Source organism: Delphinapterus leucas, chromosome 21 (assembly GCF_059928025.1).
Source record: "Delphinapterus leucas isolate spDelLeu-1000000601 "Yukka" chromosome 21, BTC_Dleu_Yukka2, whole genome shotgun sequence".
Taxonomy (NCBI): Eukaryota; Metazoa; Chordata; class Mammalia; order Artiodactyla; family Monodontidae; genus Delphinapterus; species Delphinapterus leucas.
In genome coordinates, this window is record NC_143149.1 from 12832277 (window position 1) to 12854446 (window position 22170).

General features: G+C 45.6%; 2 protein-coding genes across 35 annotated transcripts in view; one reads left to right on the forward strand and one right to left on the reverse strand.

Annotated features, from left to right (window-relative positions):
* Positions 1 to 21202, reverse strand: part of IRF2 (interferon regulatory factor 2) — an 85387-nt gene extending 64185 nt beyond the window's left edge. Inside the window, exons 1-2 of one of the 2 annotated variants that reach the window (XM_022570939.3) lie at positions 21038 to 21202; positions 20765 to 20915 (exon numbers count right to left, since the gene is read on the reverse strand). The gene's annotated coding sequence lies outside the window, so the exon portion shown is untranslated. The remainder of the gene's footprint in view (positions 1 to 20764; positions 20916 to 21037) is intronic. The other variant, XM_022570938.2, reaches the window with a different exon arrangement.
* A 159-nt stretch (positions 21203 to 21361) lies between these two features.
* LOC111173397 (uncharacterized) overlaps positions 21362 to 22170 on the forward strand; it is a 32795-nt gene continuing 31986 nt past the window's right edge. For 31 of the 33 annotated variants that reach the window (XR_016391144.1, XR_016391146.1, XR_016391140.1 and 28 more), the window contains exon 1: positions 21529 to 21678. The gene's annotated coding sequence lies outside the window, so the exon portion shown is untranslated. The other 2 variants (XR_016391121.1, XR_016391120.1) reach the window with 2 other exon arrangements.

The following is a 22170-nucleotide window of genomic DNA, read 5'->3' on the forward strand; positions in this document are numbered from 1 at the left end:
TCTATTCGACATGCCCCCCGGGGGATGCTGGCAACCACTTGAGCCTCCCAACAGGCATCCATGATGGGTCCTACCAACACCTCCGTGAGGGAGAAGGAGGCAGGAAAAAGGGTCATAAGGTAAGATTTTAACAGTCTCCTGACAATCTAAGCCTGCAGCCAGCAGAACAAGGGGGCAAGGAAGAGCTGAGGAAAGGGGCTGGATTTCAAAAGATCTCTCTTTGAGAACACTGTCTGTGTACAGTTTCTGAAAGAATGTGAAGACCAAAGTTCTTGCCTCAGGAAAATCATTCTGTACCTCTCTTATCTGATGCATCCACTATAAGGGTTAAAGAAGAGCTTCTATCCACACCCAAGGACTCACAGAAGGAAGAAAGACTCTCATCACAGCACCCCTTGGTTAATTTCCTCACAAGGCCTGCCATGGCAGTAACAGAGCAGAAAAGGCAACAGTGTGAACTCCAGCCTGGTTCTAAATCCCAGCTCTATCACTTATTAGCTGTGTGACCTTAGGCAGGTTATCAACCCTATCTGTTCCCAAAGGGCTTTGCAAGGATTAGATAAGGAACTCTGTAACACATCTAGAATAGTGCTTTACGTCTCATATGTACTATGGGCTGGAGTACAAATAGGTACAAATTTTCCAGACAGTAGCTTGGCCATAGGTATCAAAAATTTTAAAGGATACCTTTTGACCCAGCCATGGGTCAAATGTTTCCTAGACGATTTAACCATGTGTGAAACATCTTTTCTAAAAAAATAAACCGGGCTTCCCTGGTGGCGCAGCAGTTGAGAGTCCGCCTGCCGATGCAGGAGACGTGGGTTCGTGCCCCGGTCCGGGAAGATCCCACATGCCGCGGAGCGGCTGGGCCCGTGAGCCATGGCCGCTAAGCCTGCGCGTCCGGAGCCTGTGCTCCGCAACGGGAGGGGCCACGCAGTGAGAGGCCCACATACCGCAAAAAAAATTAAATAAATAAATAAATAAACAAAAAACACACTACAATGATCTAAATCTATATGTATGTTACATATACAAATGTAATATTCTTTCTTATAAACAAAATAAGATGAGAAAGCTGTGTGAAGTCACACAGATAAATTACTTTCCAGATACAACTGAATTATGAAACTCTAAGAGCATTTTTTAAAAATCCATCACCTTCTAAAAGAGTATTTTCTAGAAGAACTCATGGAAGGCAGTGAGGACCTAAAAGCGTAGACTGACTTTTAAAAAATATTTCATAAATTTGAAATCATGGTGGGACCACTGGGTGTGTTTGGCCCCAGACCCAAGTACCTAGATGGCATCAGATTCTGCAGCTCAGCAAAGCAAGAATCATGGACAGATTTCAAAGCATATGGACTCAGGCTCATACTGCATGTTCAAACCTTCTTTCCATATGGAAAATGGGAAAAGAAGCGACCCTAGTTTTCCCTTAATCAGCATGTCCTCTGAGCACTGCCTTTGCTGTAAAGCAAAGTGAAACGCACGACTTCTCCTTTTGGCAGCTAAGTGGGGACTTCATTTCAGACTGTCCCTCCTTCCATGAATAGATGGGTGTCCCTGGAGCCATCCAGCTAAGCCAGCAATACAAAAGCCCAGAAAAGACATCTTGGTCCTCAAGTACGTGGGGAAAGTACAGGAAAAGTTAAATAAGATGGTGCATGTGAGAAAACTATGGACCACAGAGTGAATCACTGAGACACACAAAGTAGCTTGGGAAGGAGGAACATGGCAGGAAATGGGCAGGACCTAAATTCTCTGAGCTGTTTATATCCCCCGCAAAAAAAAAAAAAAAAATTAAAAATAAATAAATAAACAAAAAAATACTACAATGATCTAAATCTATATGTATGTTACATATACAAATGTAATATTCTTTCTTGTAAAAAAAAAAGATGAGAAAGCTGTGTGAAGTCACACAGATAAATTACTTTCCAGATACAACTAAATTATGAAACTCTAAGATATATATACTATGGGTATATTTTGTCTCACAGGGAACACAGGAAAGACAAGGGGATGTGAGGAAAAAGGAGATGGCAATGCTTTCATTACTTAAGTTTGAAAAGTCATATATCAGGGATTCTTAGAAAGGCCAGCGTACTGGAAACTTCTAAGAAAACCTATTTGCATAAAATGGCAAAATTATTTGCTACCATCTGATTTCAAATCCATTACTGGCCGATGATGTTGAAAACCAATGCTTCCCCTAAGATGGTTGCCTGAAAATAATTTGCTCTGAAAAGGGTTGGCACTGAAGGGCAATGTCTATCTCTTCCCCTGGATAAGAATAAATGACTCCCTCCCTCACGCCACATCCACAGGGTCCCCGACAACTTCCTTGTTGCTGCCATGTTTCCTCTGGGGATTTCCTTTGAGTTGTCCCCTCAGCCAGTAAACTCTCGGTAAGGTTTCTACTGTTGCTTCTTCTTTTTCTCCTCTTGTTCTCCTTCTTCTCCCTCTTCTTCTTTTTCTTCCTATTCTACTACTTATTATTATATAATATTATAGAGCCATTCAATTCAGCTCTTTTTGTTCAAATCAGGTTGAGATCCAACACACAAACTATAACCGTATACACTAATGATTCTATTCCTACAATAAGGCATCCTGATTACCAATGAATTCCACCTGGAAATGAGAGCCAGCATTGCTAGCCACCCTAGATACAATAAGACCTCTGACTCAAGAACACATCTCTCCTCTACAAGCTGCATAAATGTCTTCAAATATTTTTGAAAGATACTTACTGCCACTAACCAAGTTCCCAACGGTACCTGAAACTTGGATTTGGCATGCACTGTATTGTTAGCATTTCTCCCTCTCTGCCAACCCCTCCCAGGACCACACTGGTTTCCTTCCCCCTCCTTGCAGAAGCAGAAGGTGCTTGCAGAGAGCTCAGGTTTGGTGTCAAGCACACCTGACTGGAACCTCACCACTCACAACCTGTAACCTCTCCGAATCTTAGTTTCTTCATCTATACACAGAGACCTTAATAGCAACTTGGCAGAGCTACTGTGAGGAAGAAATAGATAAAATGGCAGCTTCTAGGGCTTCCCTGGTGGTGCAGTGGTTGAGAGTCCGCCTGCTGATGCAGGGGACGCGGGTTCGTGCCCCGGTCCGGGAAGATCCCACATGCCGTGGAGCGGCTGGGCCCGTGAGCCATGGCCACTGAGCCTGTGCATCCGGAGCCTGTGCTCCGCAGCGGGAGAGGCCACGGCAGTGTACCGCAAACAAACAAAAACAACAACAAAAAGGCAGCTTCTAGTAAAAGGAAAAGTATAGGATGACTGCTTTGGTCTCCGCTACGACTTCCCCAAAGAAATTCCAAAGAGTAGAGCCAGTGCCTCACCTCATAGCAGAGTGGACCCAGCCAGAATCTCTCACAAGGAGCAGGACGGTGCCCAGGGTCCATGTTCTGGAATATTAGTGTCATCTCCACCCTGCAGATCAATCTTCCCAAACATCTTATCACCTGACTCAAAACCCTTCAGGGGCTCCACAGTGCCCACTGAATAAAACCTGGACTCTCAGCCACCATAACTCAGCCCCGTCCCACCTTTCTAACTTCTTATCCCACCAATTCCTCCACCTTCTAAAACTCAACCAGAGCTCACAGCTTCATGTACTTGAAAATAGGCCGAGCTCTGGCTAAAGTCCTTGTGAGCAGGAATCACATCTTACTCGTCTTCAGAACTCCCAAAACATCAGGTAAAGCTCCTTGCACATAATGATATGTAGTAATTATTTATTGATAAGAAAGTGGATAATCTCTCCTGGAGAGCCCTCTGGGGACAGGGAATGGGGAGGAAAAGGCAGATGACATGAACTATATGTTGTGATGGATAAAACTTAATATGAACAACTAATAAACACGTAGGGGAAAAATGACTGCAAAAAAGCATGCAACCCAAAGAAGAATAATTTCACTATTTTTATGACATTTTCCAGGTGAGTCGAGTTAAGTATGTTAACAAGTTTTGAATTACATTTATTTAGCATTTCATTCAAAAAACCTTATGGAGCTGAGTCCTGTGAAAAGCTCTGTGGTGGGTACAAAGATGATGGGGATGTGATTTCTGTCCTCAAAAAGTTTACGTGGTAATGATGGAGGCTGGAACCTACACAACCAGCTCGAAAACTAGGCACCATGTTCTGAAGGTGATACGAGAGAAACAAATCACAGATGATAAAACTATCCAGGATGTGGCTGATGCTACAATACACCCCGATTCTTGAACTCAGGCTTTCAACACAACTGTTTCTTGGTTCATTCTCTGCATCGGACTCACCCCAATCATTTCATTAACCTCCCAATCAAAGGACCCTGCATTTTATATAGGTGAGTTTTTGGGAAGGCATTTCGGGGGAGTTTTACTATATTATGTCAAAGCCCGGAAGAGAGAACACTGGAAGGCTTCAAAGAAGAGGGGGCGTCTGAAGTGGGCCTGGAAAGGTAGGGGATTCTCAGGCAGAAAGGAAGGAAAAACATTCCAAACAAAAGGAAGAATAACAACAAAGGCAAGAGGGAGGAAGTGTGATAGCAGGTTTGAACCATTAGCAATACGGAAAAGCTGTGCCCCAGGAAAACTGGACGGATATGGTAGAGAAACAAATGGAAGGCTCACTAAGGCTGGCTAGTTAACAGAGAGACATTTGTCCTTGCACCTCAACAAGGGTCCCTGCCGACTGATGAGGGGAAACACCCTGGTACACCCCAGGGCACATGCACACGTGGCTAAGGTGCCTCCCACCTGCTGTCTTGTCCTCCTTTCTCACCAGAAAACCCAGCTCATGAGCCCCATTACCTCTAAGGTCCTACCAAGGAGTCTGTCTGGAGAGGAAATTACAGATGCAGAACTAGGTCAATCATTACGATTTAATTCATCCAACATTTCTTGAGCACCGGGTAGATGCAAGTCATTTTACTGAGCCCTCACATAACGGCACTCCAAAATTTACAATCAGGTCAACAAGGCAGTCGTTGATAATAAATGCAGAGCATATGATATATTGAAATATAACACAGAAATATCTTGGGCCTTTGAATAAGATCTTCAAACCTAAGTGGAGAGCCCAGCAAATATCCAATAAATGCCATCAATGCGACCATCAACCATGTATGGCTTTCATACCAGATGGTGGTGCCACTGTCACCTGGCCGTGCTGGGGGGATGCATATGGGAAGAAGCCCCACCTGGTGCACCAATACTCCCAGCTCCCTCCAGGCTTCCTAAGTCCCTGTAGTTGAGGCTCGACTCTAAGGTTCCATAAGCCAGCCCTTCCAGGGTCTTCCACGGTGTCTCTCAGACAACATGGCCAAGCACACCGCATGTCCTACCGCAACTGGCAGTCTCACTGCTGAGATGACAGCAGATCCAGTCACTCTCAGAGCCACGGGGATGCCTTGTCCTAAACACTTCCGCTGTGCGAAGCTGTTGTTTGGGGGCACCTGGCCGTCGTCTTGGTCCTCTAACTTGGGTTTCTCATCTGTATTAACGGCAGCCGTCTCTATCTCCTCCTCACTTAAGTATTGTAAACCTATTCATAATAACTTTCCTCTCTTTATAAACTAAATCAAAACAAACAAAAGAGGGTACAAAAAATATTTTTGTACCTGTGTATCACTTCCTCTTACAAACGTATGAAAGCATCTCAAAGACAGGTCTGGTTATTATCAAAAGCACAGTCTGGTCCTTCCTGCAATGCCCATGTGTCTATGAATGAAATGCATGCGTCAGTCTTATACCTTCTCGTAGCTCCTCTTAAGTGTGGCAGGTTCACAGCTCTGCCACATCCAGCTGCTAGGAGTCATTACGTATCATCTTCTAAAATGTAAGGGAGGTAGATGTTCCAAATCCTCAATAACCCTTCCTCCCAAAAGCTTGCTCTATGCTCAGAATAAAGCCTTTGCTTGCTAGAAAACACAGGAACACATGCACCAAAGGAACTTTTCGTGGCCACCAGGAACGGTCCCTGACACTCCCTTGACCTGCCTGTTCCCATCAGACCAGAGAACTCTCCATCCTCCAAGAGCATAAGGAATCTCCAACCTTTCATGGTTTCGCTCTTACTGCTCTTTCGACCAAAGATGCCCTGAGCACCCATGAGCCACCAGTTGACCCTGCCCTCCTCCTACCACAGGTGGGAGTTCATGGTGAAGCGCATCCCTGGCCAAAGATAGAGCTCCTTCCTCTTCCCTCCCGTAGCCTTCTGCTGCTGTGCTTCTATTAAGCACATATTTCATTCTTTTTGTCCCTATAGATGTCCCTGCCTGTCTCTCTAAGTAAATGATAAGCTCTGTGAGAAGATGAAATTGTCTAGTTTGCATCTCCACGCACCAGGTGTCACACCAGCAGTCCAGAAACATCTGTTTGAAGGAATTAACTCTTCTGAGAGTTGTATTTTAAAATACTTGTTTGCAGAAAGGAGTCTTCAACTTAACTTCATCATCACATTTCTTTTCATATTACTTGAGGCTAATTTTACAGACTTTTTAAAAGCCTTGGGGGACTTCCCTGGTGGCACAGTGGTTAGGAATCCACCTACCAATGCAGGGGACACGGGTTCGATCCCTGGTCCAGGAAGATCCCACTTGCCACGGAACAACTAAGCCCTTGCACCACAGCTACTGAAGCCCAAGCGCCTAGAGCCTGTGCTCCGCAACAAGAGAAGCCACCGCAATGAGAAGCCCACGCACGGCAACAAAGAGTAGCCCCGGCTCTCTGCAACTAGAGAAAGCCCGTGCGCAGCAACGAAGACCCAACGCAGCCAAAAATAAATAAATTTATTTTAAAAAATAAAATAAAAGCTTTGGCCCCAAGCCTGAAGGGAATATAAATTTAATACAAATTTTTGCAGTTATCTATCTGCTTCCCAATTATTTACAACTGACTCCTAGTTATAATCTGTATGTTAGCTTGTCAGGCTACCTTATGCAATAAAGGCCAACTTCTCAAAAGAATTGAGTGAAGTGAAAATTTTGAGCGGAGCATAAAAGTAAACCAACAATTAATTTGCTACTGTAAAGTTGATGTTTCACTGCATTTTTTCATCCATTATAGCTCTTATAAGGACAAATAAATGGCTTCTCATTCTGTTGATTATTCACAATAAATACACAAATGCTTTTATTCATTTTTCCTAAGAGATCTGTTATTACAGCAATATTTTTACATCTACTCAAGTAGTAGTATTGAACCATTACTGAATGTATCATGTTTAAATTCTCAAGCCCCCAAATGTTATCGGGAGGCTACTTTTACTCACTTTTATCCCGAAATACCACAATACTAGGGCTTTTTGATGAGCCCCAAGTATTGAAGGTACCATATGAGAGGCTGCTACGATTAATTCACTACCATATTCAAGCACTGCTATGTTTTTCCCCTCACCAGAAATTTTAGGATTCAAAAATACAACAGAAAAAAAAAATTAACTGTTTACTACAGAGTTCAACAAAATGTACTAAGTACTTAATCCAGCCACCTGACCCTGGGCAGGTTGCTTGATTTCTCCAGCTGTAAAAATGAAGGAACAGACTATAATCTCTAGGAAAACTTCCAGTTCTAGTACTCTCTGAGAAGGTTAAGTACCTTTAGCTGACTCCCCATTTTCCACTCCACTCTGATGTGCTTAATTCAGTATAATTTAATTCCTCTATAGGTGCTTGATCAACTCCGTAACATCTCAAAATTTGAAAAATGGTTTTGTGCCACATGCTACACATACAGTAAGGATGGAGAATCTTTTGAGTTTTCAGACCATATTTGTATGTCACTTTGGAACCAACAAAAAGAATGACTCAATCCTACAACTCAACGACAACAGAAAAACAAATAACCAATTCAAAAATGGGTATAGAGAGGGTGACAGGGAGACGCAAGAGGGAGGGGATATGAGGATATATGTATAGCTGATTCACTTCGTTATACAGCAGCAACTAACATAACAATGTAAAGCAATTATACTCCAATAAAGATGTTAAAAAAACGCGCAAAGAACTGGAATAAACATTTCTCCAAAGAGATACACAGATGGCCAAGAAGCACATGGAAAGATGCTCAACATCATCAGCCATTAGGGAAATGCAAATCAAAACCACAATGAGAGACCACCACACTCCAATTAGGATGGCTATTACCCCCCCAAAAAAAAATTAAAGAATTTTTGGCAAGGATATGGAGAAATTGAAACCTTTGTGCATTATTGATGGGAATGTAAAATGGTGCAGCCTCTGTGGAGAATGGTTTCTCAGAAGGTTAAACCTAGAATTGCCGTATGATCCACTGGATTGAAAGAACTGAAAGCAGGGACTCAAAACAGATACTTTTACAGCAGTATTCAAACCGGCAAGGTTCACAATAGCCAGTGGTAATGACCAGCCAAGTGCCCATCAACAGATGAATGGAGAAACAAAATGTAGGAATATGAATCAGTCTTTAAAAGGAAGGACATTCTGACACATGCTCCCACATGGATGAACCTGGAAAACATTCTGCTAAGTGCAATGAGCCAGACACAAAAGGACAAATATTGTCTGATGCCACTTACATGAAGCACCTAGAGGAGTCACGTTCACAGAGACAGACAGTAGAACGGTGCTTGCCCAGGCAGAGGGAGGTGGGGTTCTTTTTTTGCAGTACGCGGGCCTCTCACTGTTGTGGCTTCTCCCGCTGCGGAGCACAGGCTCCGGACGCGCAGGCTCAGCGGCCATGGCTCACAGGCCCAGCCGCTTCGCGGCATGTGGGATCCTCCCGGACCGGGACACGAACCCGCATCCCGTGCATCGGCAGGCAGACTCTCAAGCACTGCGCCACCAGGGAAGCCTCGGCGGTGGGGCTCTTGTTTAATGGGTACAGAGTTTCTGTTTGAGATGATGAAAAAAAGTTCTAGAGAAGTGTAGTGGTGACAGCTGCAAACACTGTAAATGAATTTGTTGCCACTGGACTTGATACTTAAAGGTGATTATAAAAGCAAATTTTCTGTTAGGTAACTTTTACCATAATAATAAAAAAAAGAATGACAAACACGCATTTATGAATTCACTACTTGCTGTCACTGTTTCTTTGAGTCCTACCGTGGACAAATCACTCTTTACTTCCAGGTAACTTGAAGGTAACTTACTGACCCCTCCGCTCCAGACACACACAGAGAGAGAGGGAGACAGAGGGAGAGAGAGGACAGATTTTCAAAATTAAATAAGGGCCAATTTCCCCTTCATGGCGATGCCATCTCAAGCCGTGTGAGGGAAAAGCCTCTCCCGGATGGTATGTGAAGGGAGAGGTTCTCCCAGCACAAACCTCCAGGGAGGGCTTCAGAGCCGTCTGTTATCAGCAGTACTGCCAGTTACCATCTCCCCTCAGGGAAAGGGAAGCAGAAAGTGGAGATAACTATAGAGACTCAGCCACTTCGTGACAAAAGACACCAGACAACAGGCAGCCAGCTGAATTCAACGTGCCAAACTGAGAGGGGGAGAAAACGGTAGAGAAACAGACAGAACAACAAAACAAGATGCTGTTTTATGCCTATTATATGATTTACGAAGACTCTGTCCTTTAGAAAATAAAATGTACACAGTTGGCCCAAGAACGTGCCATGTTAGCACTGTCACCTCCCCTACAATCTGAGACAACCCCCTGTGGCCCACTGATGGGTGGAAGAAGGCCTCTAAAAGGGATGCTCAGACACCAAAAATCACTGCTGGAACTGAGGTCTCAGCCACCCAGACGAAGGCCCCTCACTGCAGGGAGCACAGATCATCTACCGAGCTCACTCAATTCCAAGCTGAGGACTTCGCCACCTTTTTAGACCTACTCCCTCCACATGGAGATGAGTACACACCTGTTAAGTAAGCGACGACTGGATGAATGATCAGAGTTGTCCACTGTTTCCTTTCAGGGCCCAGACTGCAGCCCAAACTGCACCCTGACTTTGAAAAAAAAAAAAGCAAAAAGCAAAAAAAAAAAAAAAAAAACCTTGATGCATTCAAAGCACCTGTAAGAGAGGCAAATAAATAAATCCTCTCCTATAATATTTTAAACTCACCCCAACTTCCTGAATCACCAGCAGAGCCACACCCCAAAGTGGAAATAGCAGTTCATCCACATTCCCTCCTGGGGCCTTTGGACTTCGCTTTTGTAACGGATAGAAGAAAGGGGACCATCTGGGTCGGTGCTCGGAGCCACCTAGAGCACCCCACGTGCCCAGGGCATCCTCTGGGGGCACCGGCTTCTTGTCTCACTTCTCTGTCCCTCATCCCTGAGGACCTTAACTTTCCAGGTCAGCTCAACAGTGCACATGAGTTAAGTTTTCCCATATAAACAAAATCCCAACATCCCCACAAAGAGTCAATAAAGGTTTACCTTCAGGATTACGATTTTAAAGTGAGATTACACTTTCCTGTTCTTCTGTCAGTTGCAAATCCCCAAACCTACTAGAATTCACTTAAAACTAATCTACAGTGTTTTCATTGGAAGAAAGCAATCACGAAAGCTCTGACCTGCTGAGCAGCTGGGAATTTCTTTGCTGAAGGTTTGGTTTAGTCTTTTATTTTTCTAGCTGCTGGCCCTGCTAACATGATTCAGTGAAGGTCGTATTTAATCTCACAGAGAAAAGCTACCTAAGCAGTTCTTAGGTAGGCTTCGGTAAAAATAAATTGCCTGGGCTCTGTGGATAAGTCTGTTGCTTCTCCCCAACAATTACAGTCAAAGGGAACAGATGAAGGCAACTGTAAGATACCGGTGCTTGATTTCAAAAGAACTTCCCTGCACATAAGTTACGGGCTGAGTGTTTGTTAATAACGAAGTTATTGTTAATAACTAACCCACCAAGAAAGTAGCAGCTCCCAAATGTATACCTTGGGTTTATCAGCAAATACAGCTTATTTACATGTACAGGAAGGTATTACTATCAGCATTGGGACATAAATGTCAAAGGAATAGACTGATAAGACTTTTGTTAAGCCCTCGGTAAAAAGGAGAAAACCGAACAATTTTTTCACCTTCTAGATGTTGAACGCCTATTGCAAAGTGACAAATCCCAATGTTTATGTGCTCAATACATATACCATTAGGTTTCTAACACAAAGGAGATCTAGGCCATAGGTCCCAAGCTGGAATTCAGCCTTTGAAGCTAACCTCTGCTTTAGGGCTGAAAATCAAATCAACAAATATTTATCTAGTGCTTACTGTGTATCAAGCACTAGTGGAGAATGCAAGGAAATACGACACAATCCCAGCTCTCAGATAACCTGCCCGTGGAGGTGTTGCAAACGGGAAAATCCAAGGAATCGACATTTTTCACAACAGTTCAAAGGGTGGAAAAGATTCAAGATGTTTGTGACTAATCGCCAAAGGAATGGCGCACACAGTGTGTTGCTTCTGAAGAGATTCAGAGCAGCTTATTATTTTAAGCTGATGAGATCAGGTAAGGTTTGTTGGGGGAGGCACAGTGAGATGCAGTTATAACCAAACGACCCACCTCTGCTTTCCTCTGGGTTTTTTAGGTTTAGCCTTGTATTACAATGTTTCTCTGTATCTCTCTTCACACCTCGCTTCATTTCCTAACCCTGCACCATCCAATATGGTAGCCACCAGCCACATGACTACTGCACACTTGAAATGTGACCAGACTGAATTAAGATGTGTTGAAGGTGTAAAAGATACATTGGATTTGGCAGATTCAGTATGAAAAAAAGAACGTAAATAATCTCATTAATACTTTTACATCCGTTTTATGTTGAAATGATAATATTTTGGACACACTGGGCTAAATAAAATGGTATTAAAATTAACTTCACCTACTTGTTTTTACTTTTCTAACGTGGCTACTAGAAAATTAAAAATTATACCTGTGGCTCACATTCTGTTTGTATTGGACAGTGCGGTCCTAATCAATACTCATTTTTCTCCGCTGCGCTTTGGCATTCTGCCTCTGAAGTCCTTACGGTTACGCCCAGCCCTAGTTTCATAACAAATGCAAAAAAACGTCTCCCGGATCTATAAAGGGATCAAAACTATTCTAAATTTTTTTTCAGACACAAATTCAGGATTTGGAAGCTTCTTCAGTTATGGAAACTCAGAAGTCACACTCTGATTGAGTCACACGAAGTCATTCTCCCGTGGGGACTTGTAAAGGTTGCTGTGTGGGGAAAATAAAACTTCCCTGGATTCCTCGGTGCTCCTGTAAAACAGTTGAGCCACCTGAGACACAGGAATGAACACAACATAAAGATAGTGAATGAAAGATAGTGAATGTTTGCATTCACTTCCCCTAGAAACATTTTACTCTTCACCTACCATGAGAATTGGATCTGTAGCCATTTGTCTAAATTGCTCTGATCCAGAAGGATAATCAAACTTCTCTTATCTCCACAAGAGGGTCAAATGGTTACAGCCTTGACTAGGTCCCTGGGTTAAGTTTGCAGGGTCCCAGGAAGACCTATGTCTCTAAGCATGTACATTTCAAAAGGGAAGAAGCCCAGACCTTAGCCCAGACCTTCCAAAAGGTTAGGATGGAAACCCTGGATCCTTTCCTCGCTGGCTCAAAGGAGCAAAGGCACGCGCTTGCTTGTGCGCTCTTGCTCTCTCTCTCTCGCTCTCTCCCTCTCGCGCTCTCTCTCTCTCTCTCTCTCCCCCCCTCCTCCCCGTGCCCCCTCCTTTGGCAGAGAAGGGGGATGGTTGCTCTAACCGTACCACACCCACATTCCATCAGATTCCATGGCATCACTTATCACTTCAGGGACTAGGTATGGGGGGCCAACACTGCAACATCTCTCTGGCCACTGACCTGGTTGTAGAGCTCCATAAAGAACTCTTTCCTCCAACCCCCATGTCTGGGGCCTCTGCAGTATTCACATACATAGAAGACATATCTGTGAAGTGGGGTAACATCTCAGACCCTCCACAGCTCTTCAGAAAACAGTGTGTCCCAACCTCACCACGGAGCCATCAATCTCAGTGTCTTCAAGGAGTAACAGATGAATGGGGACAAGGGCATCTCTCAGCACTGGCTGGGAAGGCCCTGATTCTAGAGCCTGGCTCTGCACATCAAGGCACAAGGGGCCCAGGAAGGGCCAAGTTCACGCCAACATCCTCCTTAGCAACATCCAACTTACTTGTCCTCCGCCTATGTTTACCAGACGTGAGGTCAGAGGGCACACTGCAGAGCTGTCTTGAGAATATTTTTCTGGTTATAAAAGTAACTGTGTTGTTGTATTAAATTTGGAAAATACAAGTGTTTCAAGGGGGAAAAAAGAGCCAAACATCCATAATCGCACCATCGAAATGCTTCCTCCCAGTTTTTTCTTAATGATGTGTATACAGATACACACACACGTTTTAAAGATAAAATTAGGGTCACAACTGAATATCCTCTTCTTCTCCACTCAGCATATTCCACAAACATCTTCCCATCATTAAATACAAAAACATGAATTTCATCGGCTCTCTATACTCAGTGCGTGGATTGTGCCATAACTCATTTAAACGTGCTCCTCCTGTTGGGTGTTTAGGGTGTTTCCGAGTTTTCACTATTACAGAAGCTACCAGTTAAACATCCTTGTACATAAATCTTCACTCCACCTCTTGTTACCTCACATATGTAGGTTCCTAGAAGTGGAATTACGGGAGCAGAGAGTTCAAAATTTTTAAGACATTAAGTGCACCCCCCCCCAGATAAAAAGGCCAAACTTCAAAGTCAGAAATGGAGGGTCCTCCGGCATTTCATTTCAACTTGTCCTGCAGTCACTACCAGTTAACTAGCAATCTGTCCCCTCTACCTCAAGACGCCTTCAATGACATTTGTGGCAGACACAGGGTCTACCTGCCTGACTCCCTCCTGTCCCCCATTCAAGAATTCAGGAGGCATTATTCTACTCTCCACCTTAGTCTCTTTTTTCATCACCTCATTCTCCCAACTGTCACCTTCCAACACCCTCCCCACTCATATTCCACCACCCCACACACCCACTAACATCTTAACCACGTGCCAGGACACTCTGGTCCACCACTGTAACTTTTCTCATCATCTTCAATAATTGTAGGGTAAGGAGAACAGGAAAAGCTCTCTTCAAAAATAACATGATAGATATTACTTGAAACAAAGTTATTTGTACGCACTTTCTTCTCACTCAAAATGTCAACCTCATGAGATGGGAAAATCAGTTGGATTCTAAGCTTATGGGGCCAGGACAGTGTCTTCTATCTAGAAGGTATTTCTTTGGTTCCTACAAAAACCTGACATCCATAAGCTCAAAAAGAACAAATTAAATAGGAAGCTCATCTTTTCTTTGATCACATTAGGTGTGTGAGTATCAAATGCTCTTACACAGATAGCAACAGACTGCTAAGGATGCTGGAAAAGAAATTATTTATGAAAATGACAGAGCAAGTAGTTAACTCTCAAAAATGTTTAATCAAATGGGCAGAAGACCTAAATAGACATTTCTCCAAAGACATACAGATTGCCAACAAACACATGAAAAGATGCTCAACATCACTAATCATTAGAGAAATGCAAATCAAAACTACAATGAGGTATCACCTCACACCAGTCAGAATGGGCATCATCAGAAAATCTACAAACAATAAATGCTGGAGAGGGTGTGGAGAAAAGGGAACCCTCCTGCACTGTTGGTGGGAATGTAAACTGATACAGCCACTATGGAGAACAGCATGGAGGTTCCTTAAAACACTAAAATTAGAGCTACCATACGACCCAGCAATCCCACTACTGGGCATATACCCTGAGAAAACCATAATTCAAAAAGACCCATGCACCACAATGTTCACTGCAGCTCTATTTACAATAGCCAGGACATGGCAGCAACCTAAATGTCCATCGACAGATGAATGGATAAAGGAGATGTGGCACATATATACAATGGAATATTACTCAGCCATGAAGATAAACAAAATTGAGTTATCTGTAGTGAGGTGGATGGATCTAGAGTCTGTCATACAGAGGGAAGTAAGTCAGAAAGAGAAAAACCAATACCATATGCTAACGCATATATATGGAATCTAAAAAATGGTACCGATTAACCTAGTGGCAGGGCAGGAATAAAGACGCAGACGTAGAGAACAGACTTGAGGACACAGGGGAGGAAAGGGAAACTGGGACGAAGTGAGAGAGTGGCATGGACATATATACACTACCAAATGTAAAATAGATGGCTAGTGGGAAGCAGCCGCATAGCATAGGGAGATCAGCTCGGTGCTTTGTGACCACCTAGAGGGGTGGGATAGGGAGGGTGGGAGGGAGTCTCAAGAGGGAGGGGATAGGGGGATATATGTATACATATAGCTGATTCACTTTGTTGTACAGCAGAAACTAACACAACATTTTAAAGCAATTATACTCCAATAAAGACGTGAAAAAAAAAAACTGGATAGGCTTTTATCACACAAAACCCTGAAGTAAGATATTTTGTTGAACTAAATTGGTCTTGCCCTTGATATAAAAATGCTTAGAACCCATCACCAGAAAGAACAGCACAGCCTTCTGTTTCTCGTAAACATGGGGCTACAAGGCATGCACACAGGGCACGGGACATACGGAGACATTTTTTGCTTTGCCTCTTGTTCTTTCTTGCTTATCGAAGCTGAATACTAAATTGATAAAAGGGGACTATAAGCCAAAACAGAAACAAACAAAAAACAAACCCATGACTCTGGGGCCTTCCTAGAGAGCGACACACTCGTGAAACAAAGTCCTTCTTGCTTGTTCAGAATGGAAAATTCAAAGTATCACAACTGTACCGCGAATCCCATTTTTGTATGACAAGCAAGGTCAACATGGGCAGAGCCAACAGGGAGGGACCACAGATTCCCTATTCAAAGCACTGCCTAAAAGGTGGAGAACAAGTTCCATCTGCTTGTTTTCCTGCATAGCCTGGCCTCAATGAAACAATGAAAAGGTTTGGCCCTGGGAAGAGATCCTTGACTCAGTGGTTCTCTGCCTTTGCTCTGGCCCACATACCTGAGTGACAGGGATCCAGGATACACTGGTGAACGTGAGAGGCTTACTACGGGGTCGGGGGAGAGACAAAGAGAAGAGGGGGCTGCAGACGGTCTCAAGTCTGAAGGTTCTGTGTGGTTTCTAAAAGCCCCCTCCTCTCCATGATTCTGATACACACATAAGTCCCGTCCCTCGAAGATGACAGAACCATGCAACCCCATTTTATAGATGTGAAAACTAAGGTCCAGAAAGGAGAAGTGATTGGAGAGTTAATGAAAGAGCTGGGTCAACTCTGGGCCTCTGGACTCTTGAGTTCATGCACCTCCCACTACCCAGAGCCTTGTACATAGCTGTCTGTCAATAAATATTTAATAAATAAATGAAGTAAGGACTCAGTGTTTGCATTCATTGAACAAAATAATCGCCTGAGTTACTGCAATGGTTCATATCATGGGGTCCCTGGATCCCCAGTAGAACTCAAAGTTACTGATGGGAGTGTGAAGGTGGTAACTAGTTTTAGAACCTCAAAAGGCCCAATAGGTCTAACAGCTTATCTAAGAAACGGCTGCCCAGGTTGCCTACAACGTCAAGTTTCTCTACTTTGGGCTGGAATTAGATCAACTAGATTTGCTGATGCTGGCTCTCTCAAGTCAACCAGGAGTTCTGGCTGCAAGTCTAACGTGTTTCTAAGTAATAAAAACGGGCATATGAAGTCTTCCTAACTACACACAATCTGTTTCAGAGACCATCTGTCAAAAGATGGAGCTGGGGAGAGGGGAAATCATTTTAAAAGGCTCTCTCAAGGCAAAACGCTGGTGACTGTGCGTCCTCTGGACAGGTCAGAGCCCAGCCTCAGGTGCCTGTGGACGTGACTCTTCCTGCCTGTGTATTTCTCTTGGTATTTTATATAAAATACTGACTTCAGGTTTAAATCTGGACCCTATAGATAACTTACCATTCTTTGCTGAAAAAAATCAACATTTAATCAAATCTCGTCACTCCCAGGCCCACCAGCACCCCTCCACCGTGAGGGCCACTGCTTGACCCTGCCTTGGGCAGACATTACAACCAAATACTGATCAGACTCAGGCCAAAAGTAGGGCACGAATGGGGCCAACAGGGACAGAAAGCCCTAACTTCCTACCCCTGTGTGAGAAGGGGTCCCATACAGACCAAAAGAAGAACTGATTTTATTGTTAACAATAACTATTTCACAGCAATTTATGTTATTTTTATATACCACTTTATGTATTTTATATCTCTTGTAAATATATACTACCTATTATATTTATTTTCACATATGCTGTCACATATCATTTTCACATATATAGTGTTAGGTACATAGTAAGCATTCAATAAACGCAAGTTCACTGAGTCCCTTTAAAGATATTACAGCAAAAACTAAAATCAGTTAAGGGCATACAATTAATAACAGATAATGAAGAGTCTTCAGCAATGATGAAGAAAATTCAGACTACAGCAAAGTGAGCTTGGGAAGGTTTTTTCTTGATATGAAGAGGGAAAATACATTGGTCCAATCATTTTTATTTCCATATCATTTGGTCTCCATGGACACCATCTATCTTCTCTTCTGACAGAAAAAAAACTCACTGACAATATCATATGTCACTGTTAAATACTTTAATGCTTTACATAAAATAGTTATGCTGTGTTTAATTTCTTACCATTATTATTTTCTCTCAGAACAAGTAAAATCCCTTCTTGCTGAAAATTCTATAAGAGAAAGTCAGTGCTTAATCCACAGTCATGATTCCCTGGCTTTTCAAGTTAAGAATAATCTGATAAAATTCTGAAAGTGAATGCCTTACACATTTGTAGATTGCTATAACTTATGCAACCTTCTTTCATAACAGTATCTCATTTGTTCCCAAAAGCAACCCTATCAGATATACAGTTAAGTATTATTATCACCTTCCATAGCACTCACCCCTAAAGGTAATTACTGTCTTTATTTTTTAGCTGGGTATTGTCAGCTCACCAACTAGAATGCAATCTCCCCAGAGGGTAAAGAAATTGTCTTCCTGCTCCCAGTTGAACCCACAGAACGTAGCACTGTGTCTGGGGCATAGTGAATGTTCTAGGAATAGTTATTAAATGAATAAACTCCCTTATCTGCTTTAAGCCTTTTTTGGTATAAAGAACATAATAGAACCATGTCCCAGATACCCCATTTAGAGTTCAGTGGTCTGTTCTCTATCAAAAGGAAACTGTGTAAAAATGCTCTAAAAACAAGGAAGCTTATATGCCATAATACTAAGAATAAAAGTACAGTGTCCTTGGAAACAAGAGAAAATCGATGCATGTCAAACATACAAATGTTAAACATGCAAAGTTTCAAATTTTCCACTACTGGGTTTAAACGTGTTTAACTAGCTTTGGTATACTGAACATTTGCCTAATAAAGCGGGAAAGTAAAGGAAGAGAAAAGTTGGGTCATGGTTCACTGAGCTATCAGGACTTTTGTTTGCCATAATTGGCTTCCAATTTAACCACAAATGCTTACTTTCGATTAGGATGACATTTTTACAGGTAAGTAAGTCTGAAATATGCAGAGTTATCTCTAACTTTTGAAGGTCAAAAGAAAAAAAAAAACCCCGACTCATTGAGAATAAAGTATGTAAATGTTTAATATTAAGAATCAGTTACGAATCATAACAGACAAGAACCCGGATCTAAGAGGCCAGAATCTAACTTCTTACACAACAGGCTAAGTTATAAATTATAATCATTCACTAATTACAGTGAAATTCTGGACTCTGCCCCATCGATCAATAGATTTTTCAAGGTTACCCCTTAAAATTACCAGGTTAAGTCCTAAATATTCCATCTGCTGAACTTTCCTTAGAAAACACAAGTTTTTCCAGGATTTCACTCTGATGGGGGGGGCGGGTGAGAAAACTAGAAAATCCTGAATCTGTGTGCATCAAGTTAAACTGGGGTCCCCCTACAAGTCGTGACAAGGAGCGTGCATCTGCCTAACATCAAGACCATCCACCTTTCCCATTCGGTCTGTCACCAGGCCCCTGTCTGCACCTGCCCCTAAGCACCAAAACGCGCAGGCTGCTAAATCCCAATGTTATCTGCAGTCGGTCTGAAACTAATAAATGAATGCAGGCTTGACAGCAACCTTGGTGATTCCTGAAAATCCACAACAGGAAATGTAACTATCCTTCACCCTCCCTCGCCATTCATCAAAAGCAGGCCGAGTCACAGCAACTGGGAGGCCGGGGGCAGAAGGCAAATGCCAGCACTTTTCCTCAAGTAGGAAGCTTCTGCGTTTTCTTAACCAAGGACAGGGCGCACTACCCGTTGCCCACACTGCAGGGAGGAGGCTGAAGAGGGAGGGAGCAGGTAAAATGTCCCCAAGTTCCAAACGCTATACTCTGGGGGCAAAAACGACTGAAAGCCACGCCGCTCGCATGTGGCAACCTCGACTGCTAGTGCCAGGGGGTCACATTCACAGCGATGACCAGCGGTCCTGCCTACACCGACTGACCTCTGCGCCTCGCCTGGTGCCCGGAAGGCTGTTTCTGCGCCCGGCTCGGGCTGCCAGCCTCCTTTCCGCTTCTCCCCCTCTAAAGGGGTAAGGGGGTGAGGGCGGCCCACGCAGCCACACCTGGGGCCCAAACAGAGATGCCGGCGCGTCCCAGGAGGGGGATGAGCTGCATCCTGAAACCCTCTGAACTTGGAAAGGCAGCCCGAGCCTTCTCGGGGTCGGCTTCCAGGCCGTAGCGCCCCGAGCGGGCGGGCGCCACGATCGGCCACGACTGGCATCGCTCGGTGGGCGAGCCCGGCCCGCGAGGCGGAAAGGAAGTGGCTGCCGCGGCTTTGCACCAACCACGTTCGGCCGGCGGGCGAATGCCACTCGGCGCCCCGAGAGGGGTCGGAGGGCGCGGGGCGGGCACTCCCGTCCCCACCCCGCCGCCGCCGGCGCCCCGGGACCCCCAGGGGACGCCGGCCCCGGGCCTGCCAGCAGGGCGCCGCTCGGTCCCCGGAGGCTCCCCGCCCCCACCTCGCCCGCTCCGTAGCCAAGGCGGGTCAGGCCCAGCGCGCGAGTACGGCCCGGGGGCGCCCGCGGGGACCCGGAGGCGCCCGGCGCTAGGCCGCGGCCGGGCCGCTGACCCCTGGGCGCGGCGCCCTCCCGGGACGCGCCGCCCGAGCCCCCCGCGCGCCGGGACAAGTGCAGTGACAAAGCCCCAGGGCCAGGCCGGGCGCTGGCCGGCGGGAAGGAGGACGCGGCGTGCCTCCCGGGCGGTGGCGGCAGCGGCCCAGCCCCCAGGAAGCCGGGCGCGCCGGCCAGGCCCCGCGCGCAGCCCCGCTCCAAGCCCGCCCGCCGGCCCCGGCCGCTGGCACCCGACGCCCGCGACTCTTCCCCGAGCCCGGCGGGCGGGCGAGCCCCGGGACCGCCGCCGGGTGCCCCATCAAGTTTCCTCTGGCCGCGGCGGGAGGCGCCTCTCCCGGCCCGGGCGCGGGGCGCAGGCTGAGGGTGGACTGCGGGTTCCTGCCTATTTACGCCAGAGGCTGCCTGGAGAGAGGCACCGCCAGCGGGCAAGGAGAAGGACCCGCTCCCCTCCTTCGGACCTAGTGGCGACGGCCTCCGTAAACATACACACGCACACACATGCACGCGAGAATTTTGTTTGAAAAGGAGGCCCGACTCCAGCGGACCTGCACCCCCCCCACACCACCTGGGGCGCAGAATCACACAGAGCAGGTCTGTGTCCATGGAGCCACCTCTCCGCATCTGCAAATCCAAAAGTGAAATTAAACCTCCACCAACCTCCTCCTCCTCCTCCTCGCAGCCTCAGCAGCCCCAGTAGCAGCAGCAACAGCAGCAGAACCTGCTTCCCCTAAAATCAGATGATCCATAACAGCGCCGACTGTTCCTCCAAAAATCAGTATTAATATTTATGAACCTCAGCATTTTCCGTCTGCAAAACATCGTGTCAAACCATCAGGACGCGCGCACACACATATCCCCTCCAGTCCTCATAAACATGCCCTCGAGAAAAACACACACGCACAGTCACAACTATTATTTGAAAAATGTTACCTCTCAGTGTGCTTTTTCACGCTATCAATACAATTCCGCAAGGCTTAAGTGTTGCTAGGATGTGTGAAATGGAAATGAAAGCCCGTCAGTTGAATAATCGCAGGAACAAAACTAAAAGTTACTCCCCGGCTTGCCTGAGAACAGTCCAGATCGAAAGCAAAACAAGGAGAGGAAACTGCGAAGCGCTGAGGCTGGAAATCCCCCCACCCCCCGCCCTCCCGGTGCCTCGCTCCCTCCCTCCCTCCGTCCCTCGCTCGCTCCCCCCTCCGCCCTCCTCCCTCCGCCCTTCCTCCCCAGTGTTTGTTTCAAGCTTGTGCAACTGGGAGGTGGAGGCGGAGGGAGGGCGCGAGCTGCCCGGCCTGGAGGTGCGGAAGTTCGCCGCCGCTGTTCATTGGCAGGCACCGCCGCTTTCATCATTTCTCAGAAAAGTCAATTTCATTTTCACTTACCCACGTCGCGGCAGCGGGAGCAACAAGCGGCTGCGCGTGAGTCTGCTGCTCGCACACCCGGGCGCTCACACTCGAGTGGGGGTCCGGGGGGTGGGGTACTGGGCGCGAGCTTGGGTTCCGGCCGTAAGCTGGCGGCGGTAGGAGGGGACGGCAGGTACCTACCTGACTCTCCATCCTAAGGGTCACCTGAAGGTAGGGAAGGAAGGAGGAGGAGGGCGTGTCGGGGAGGCAAAGCTCTTGCCATGCAGTTGGTGGGGCAGGTGTCAGCCGTGTTTAGAGCCTGTTTTCTGAGTGAATAAAAATTCACTTTGTAACACTGCCCACTTCCAAGGAATACAAGGAGCGATTAACTGACGAGAGAGCATTACTTAGATACTAGAGCAGTAACTGGGCCAATAACGCATCCTTAACTTTATTTGAACCCTTATCAGTAGCTGAGTGTGTAACCATTTGAAGGGCAGCTGTCATCAGGGGCACCGCCTGGAGCTCCGTCTGGGGGCGAAAAGGAAGGCCTTCCCCTAGTAAGTCACCAGCAGCGTCCTCCCAGACTGAGTGTGCAACAGAAGTTCCCTCCCTGCAGGATGAGATGGGCAAGGGTGAGAGCTAATTTTCCTGAAAGATGTCTTAATGTGGCTGGTCCAGGAGAGGGGTTTTATACTGTAGTACATGCAGCTAGGTTCAAAT